Source organism: Zingiber officinale, chromosome 2A (genome assembly GCF_018446385.1).
Source record: "Zingiber officinale cultivar Zhangliang chromosome 2A, Zo_v1.1, whole genome shotgun sequence".
Lineage (NCBI taxonomy): Eukaryota > Viridiplantae > Streptophyta > Magnoliopsida > Zingiberales > Zingiberaceae > Zingiber > Zingiber officinale.
Window position 1 is genome coordinate 10985570 of NC_055988.1, and position 6761 is coordinate 10992330.

Here is a 6761-nt window from a genome sequence, read left to right on the forward strand (position 1 = left end):
TTCTAAATTATCAATTAAATTTGATTTATGTAAATCTAGATTATCATGCACCATACTAGGGGTAAGTTTGTAATTATCTAAATTATCATAGACATTATTTAATTTTCTACTGATATGGATATTTTGATAAATTGTACTAACCTTAAACGTAACCCCTAATTCAGTAGGTTTCTCCATTGGGTTGGACTCGAGTCTGGATTTGCTTTTGACTTGATCATCTAGCTCTAACGACTCCTCGTGAAGCTTGATTAACTGAGTCCAAAGCTCATATGCATATAACATTGTTAGGTAACATATTACAAATTAACTTAGTTACCTTTTTGTTCAATTATGAATCCCAAGGCTTTTTCAATATTAGCAAATTGTCAAAATTTAGACTTCTTAAAATCAATTCCATTGCCTCTAATAGTTGAAATCTTCTTGACCATATGGTGGTGGTTCGTTGACATTTCACCTGAGCATTTCTTTGTTCATCATTTTTCAACACTAAAAAAAACTCATGAAGATTTTAGGACTATATCTTGGGGTAAGTAGTATGAGATATAAAGAAATAAGGCTCAAGTGATATTGCACCAATTTCGAAAAAAAATAATAAAATAAAAAAATAATGATAATTTTTGATAGAAGATATATTTCACCAATTTTAACTAATGGTGAAAAGATGAAAATGCAAAGTCGGAAAAAAGGCATAAGAATATTTTTTACTCAAAAATGATATATATATTTTTCTTAAAAAAGAACCCCCTACTCGGTGGTTGCATCAATCCAGAGCGGTCTAACTCTGATACCACTTGTAAGATTGAAAAGACGCTAGGGGGATAGCACTTGTGCCTTTTTCTAAAATTACGAATTACAATAAACGTAGCGGAAAAGAGAAAGGAAAAAGAGAAAGCACTGGTACAAATATTTTTTTACTTGGTTCGGAGCCTTCAACAACTCCTACTCCAATGTCCACACTCGTAGAGTGCTCTCGTTGGGAAGTCACTATAATATCAAAAAGATTACAAATAGTTAAGTACAATGTAGGAATAATAAAAGAATACCGACAACAAAATGAGAAGAAGCTTGATTGCTAGTTGTCAGAGTAGCCTTTCGGTGTCGTAGGAGCTTTCTCGGAGCTGCGCACAAGAATAAAAGTCGGAGCGAATGTTCTGTTGGACCCCGTGATTATTTTGATGTGATCAACCAAGTTAGGTTAGGTCCTGTTTGTTATTTGATTCCTGTGTCTAAGTGTGCAGGAGCTTAGGAGCACAGGAAGTCGAGCGGAATACGCAGTTAGCGAGAAGGACGACACAGGAAGGGAGCCGACGGGCTTGGTGCGTCCGAAGGATGAAAGAGCTGCGGAAGAATACACCGGTGGACGAGAAGAACGTGCGCGGCGTTTAAGGGATGAGAAGCCGGGTTGGAAGCCTGCTCGAGGAGAAGGCCGAAAATTGGATTCGGGTGTGCCCTATTTCGGTTAGCCGCAATCACCCAACAATCGGAGCTTCGGAAGAAGAAAAGGAGTCAAAAGGAGCTGGAAAAGCAAGCTGGAGGCACCTACGCTGCTTGTAGTCTTGAAGGCACCCTCATTGCCTTGAGCGCATCCTCAACCTTGTTCAAGGCGCCCTCAAGGCCATTGAAGGTGCATTCGACCTAGTCTAGATGACTGTTTCGAGTTCGGATAAAGTTTTATCCGCTGACTCGGCTAGAGGCGCCCTTAACCTCGTTGGAGGCGCCCTCAAGGCTCAAGATAAGTTTTCCAGGAGCTATATAAAGGACCCTGGAGCTAGGAAATGAAACAATCAAGTCTGTAATCAATTCCTAGCAACTTGTGAGCTTTCTTAGTGTATAAAAAGGCTTCTCCGCCTACAGTGAAGGAGACTTTCTTAGTGCATTTTTCAACTGTCTTGGATTAACAATCTTCTTGGTTGTAACCAAGTCAACTCGCTGAGTCTTCTTGCTTTTCTGTTATTTTGTTTTAATTTTATTGTTGCTATTTTAGAGTTGAAAGTTTTGAGGAGGGTATTTTTATTTTACAGGCAATTCACCCCTCCCCTCTTGCGAGACCGCCTCTGAACCAAGGCAAAGCGAGACCGCCTCAGAAGGACTAACCGCCGACTGAAGCACAAAGATCAAAATGATGGCCGGTGCAAATATTCATCCCCCGAAATTCGACGGAGACTTCGCTACATGGAAGCGAAGAATGGAAGTATTTTTTAAAATGGATTTCGATATTATTATAACTATGAAATATGGTTTTACAGCTCCAAAAGACAAAGAAGAATACTAATGGATGAAGAAGGAGCAAGCTGATTTCGTGGCCAACGGAAAGGTAGAGTTCCATCTGCTCAGCGTGTTGCCGCCCCAGGAGGTAAGTCGGATCGGAAGCTACGATTCCGCCAAAGACCTCTGGGAAAATTCCCTGGAGCTCCACGAAAGCACCTCAGAAGCGAAATTAGCAAGGCGTAACATTCTCTGGATCCAGTTGACAAATCTCCGGATGAACAACGGTGAAAAGGTAGCACAACTCCAAACGAGAATTAAGGAGTTGATAGCTCAATTGACCAATCTCGGAGAATCGGTAATGAACCGAGATTCTATCCGGTATGCGCTCAACGCCTTCCCAAGAACTCCAGAGTGGTCGTCCTTAGTAGATGCTTACTACATCTCTAAGGACTTTGAGGTAAGTACTTTAGAAAATTTATTTTCTACTTTCGAACTTCATGAGTTTCAAATTGCAGAGCCAAAACAAATAGAGAAATCATATCTCAATATTGCTCTACAAGCCAAGATGGACGATCCCGACTCCGATGCGTCGATTGATGAAACTGAAGTGGCGCTATTGGTAAGAAAATTAAATAAGTTTATTAAGACTAATAAATTTAGATCGCAGTCGAGAAAACATCAATACAACATAAGGACGGTCCGATACTACAACTGCAACGAGGAAGGACACATCAAGGATGATTGCCCAAAACTAAAGAAAAGGGACAAGGAGAAGTTTCAAAGGTCGCCGTCCTTGAAGCGCAAGAGTCTGAAGGCTACATGGGATGAATCGTCATCCTCGAAATCAGAAGTCGAAGCATTCTCAGGAGTAGCACTGATGGCCAACCATCAAATCTTTGAAGAAACCAGCTCGGAGATTAGCATAGATGAAGGGGGAGGATCATCAGAAGAAAGAAGCTGCGATGAAGGGGGAGCATCAGAAATAAAGGTAAGTAAGGTGCGTTCTCTAACTGTTAGTTAGAGCCCTAGAGCCAATCATTTGATGATTGTATGAACTCATTGTATCATATTCTTGTATATTAATAAAGGCATTTAGTTTGGTTATTATACTTACTTATATTGGTGCCAAATAAACTAAGTATAATAGCGTCCTTGAGTAGAAGGTTCTCACCTATATCAATCGGTTAGTTGAACCGATAGTGAGATGATATAGGGAACACTACTCTAAATCATTCCTAGTCGAGTATTAACATTCAAGGACAATGTTAATGCAATAAGACTAGCATGTAGGTCAACTCGATGACTTGATCTCACAAGTCATGGATATGGAGATATCAAGTTGACACATGGGTATGCATTGGAGAATGTATACTGAATGACCCGCTATGAGAAAGTATCATGGATCGTTATATGAGTGTCATATACTTTCTCATGTGGCTATTAGTATGACTACTAGTCCTTAGACCTGAAGTCACCATAGATCCCTACATAAGGAGTTATGTACTTTAGTTTCGTCAAACGTCACCCGTAACTGGGTGGACTATAAAGGCGATTACTGGGTATGTAACAAATTATGCGGAGGGATGTGAGTGATGTAGATGAGATCTATCCCTCCTATATGACGGGAGTGACATCGGTATTCTTGATAGAGTGAGACCACGAAGTGCATGGCCATGCCCAAATGAGTCAATATAGGATATTGAGCTCATTTGATTTAGTGAGTCTACTTGGAGTTCAAGATTTAGATTGGTCAGAGGATGACACGGTCTATGCCTCACTTTGATTAATCTAGATGTCTAGGATAGAAGGACACTTGTCATATTTTGTGAGGAGTCACAATTAGTAGTCACAAGGTGATGTCAGATCTCGACATTCTTGTAACTTGGGTAGTAATGATGTGTTGCTAGATACCGCTCATTACTTATGCTCCTAAATGGGTTTAGGGCATTGCCAACGTTACAAGAACCTATAGGGTCACACACTTAGGACAATTAGATGGAGATTATGTTCATATGATGAACCAAGAGGATTAGATTCATTTGATGAATCAAATTGGATTAAGAGTAATCCTAATTGGGCTAACTTGAGTTGGACTCAAGTTGATTCATGTATTCAATGAGTCTAATTTAGATTATGACTCATTAAATCAACTTAATTTAATGAATTAGATTCATTATATTAAGTTGGTTTGAATCAAATGGTTAGATTAGATCAACCATGGAAGAGATTTGGTCAAGTTTGACTTGACTTGAGAGGAAGATTAAAAGTCAAGTTTGACTTGACTTTATGCCACCTCATTGGTGAGTTGGCATTGATGTGGACCAATGATGATGCACCACATCATCATGGTTGCCACCTCATGGGAGTTACTAGTGAGTGCCACCTCATGGAGGTTACATTCCCTCTTTGATGACAACTTAATGTTACATTTGGGAAATGTGGCCTGCCACAATTTGAATGAATATGGATTCATTTTCATTCAAGTGATTATTATTGCATCTTCTTCCTCTCAAGCTCTCCCTCTCCTCTTCTTGCCGTGGCTGATCAAGGGTGCTAGCACACCTTTGTTTAGTTTCTCTCCACCTAATTAGTTCGTGTAGATACTTCTAGAGGAGTGTCTATTTTAACACTCTCGAGATCCGGCACCGTTTGGACGAGCGGGAACGCGAAGGGCTTCGCTACAAGGGTAAATTTCTAAACATGTAGATCTAAGTGTAGATCTAGATAGTAAACTCGTACTCGTAAGTTTTGGGACAGCGAGTTTAGGCACTGTTGGATCGCAAAGGAACCCTCGCGATGGTTAGATTGCGGGTAGGGGCGCTGCCCCTGGCCCCGTAAGGGGATCCGTTCCGCGATTGCGCCCGAAACCGCTAAACGGGGCCACCGAGAAATTTTACTCGTAAAAATTGTAAAAAATTAATTTTTTAAAATTATAGAAAATTATGAAAAATATATAATTTTGAATTATATATTAATTTTGTGATAGTCATGGTCCAAAAACCCAATATGATTGGATTGTGTTGTAATTCATAATACGGCCTGCGTGCCGTTATGTGTTTGCGCGTGTTGTATGTTTTTATTTTTTCGCGACCTGCGCGTCGTGCCTTTCTAATATATTCTGGTTGTAAATTAGATTTAGACTCGAATGTAACTCGAGTTTCAAATTGTAATGTACAAATTAGAGTGGTGGAGGGTCCACACGAGACGGAGTTCCGAGGCGGGCACGAGCAACACAAGGTGGTCAAAGGGAGGAGCTTAGAGAAGCTGTTGACCCTAGGTTGACCATTCGATCTTCTCATTGGCTTGAGAAGATCGTAGTAGGGCCATGACTAAATCACAAATAGATTAATTAGTTAATTGCTTATGTATATGATGCATGTTTAATAAGTAATTAATTAATTAGTGCCTTACGATTAGATTAGATCTAAGTCGTGCACATGATGCACCCTTGCGATTAGATTAGATCTAAGTCGTGCACAAGATGCATCCTTTTAGATTAGATTAGATCTCGATCGAACCAACTCTAAATGCCTAACCGTGCCGTGATACCTATCACTACCTCGATCACATGTATTGTGTCAAAGCAGAGCAATACATATTATCTTGGTAGGGTACGGAGGGACAATCTTGGTCCCGCCTATCAACGCATGGGTGAATACAAACTCAATTAGATTGAGTATTCCTAGTTACTCGGTTGGATCGAGTCAACTATAGGCATTCTTCCAATAGTTGGAAAGGTAGGACAAAATCACGTTTATATTAACTCTCGGGCGTATTAACCAAAGCTAACTCGAGTTTTAATATAAATATGGATCTTGATCCTATAAACAAGAGTTGCATAGAGATGTAATTGGTAATCGTTACCTACCGATCATACTAAGCCTTGGGCGTATTAGCCAAAGCTAACTCAAGGGTTAGTATGATGTGGATCTTGTCCCACAAGAATTATAGTATTCAATGGGAGCATCATTTAGTTAAAAGCCTAATTAAATGATTTTAAAATAATATGATATTTATTTCTGCAAATTTTCTGTTGTAGATAACCATGACGTCGAATACGAACTCTTTCTCCCTGCGTTCTGTCCTTAAGAAGGACAAACTCAACGGAGCAAATTTCCTGGACTGGTACAGGAACCTGAGAATAGTTCTCACTCAGGAACGTTCTGGAGCAGCCCATTCCGGAGGCTCCTCCTGCCACTGCCACGCGAGCTGACCGGGATGTTTACAAGAAGCATCAAGATGACGCATTAGATGTGTCCTGTCTTATGCTCGCAACCATGAACTCTGAGCTTCAGAAGCAACATGAGTTGATGAGCGCTTACGATATGGTTGAACATCTTTGTCACCTATATCAAGGACAAGCAAGGCACTGGAAGAGGAACTCCAAAGAATACCTGGAAGATCTTACGAAGAAGAGAAATAAGATTTCTACTTCAGTATACATGTTATAGAAGTCAACCTCTCTATTTCTTCGTCGTGGGTATTAGATACCGGATGTGCTTCGCACATTTGTACTAATGTACAAGCACTGAGAAATAGCAGAGCATTGACAA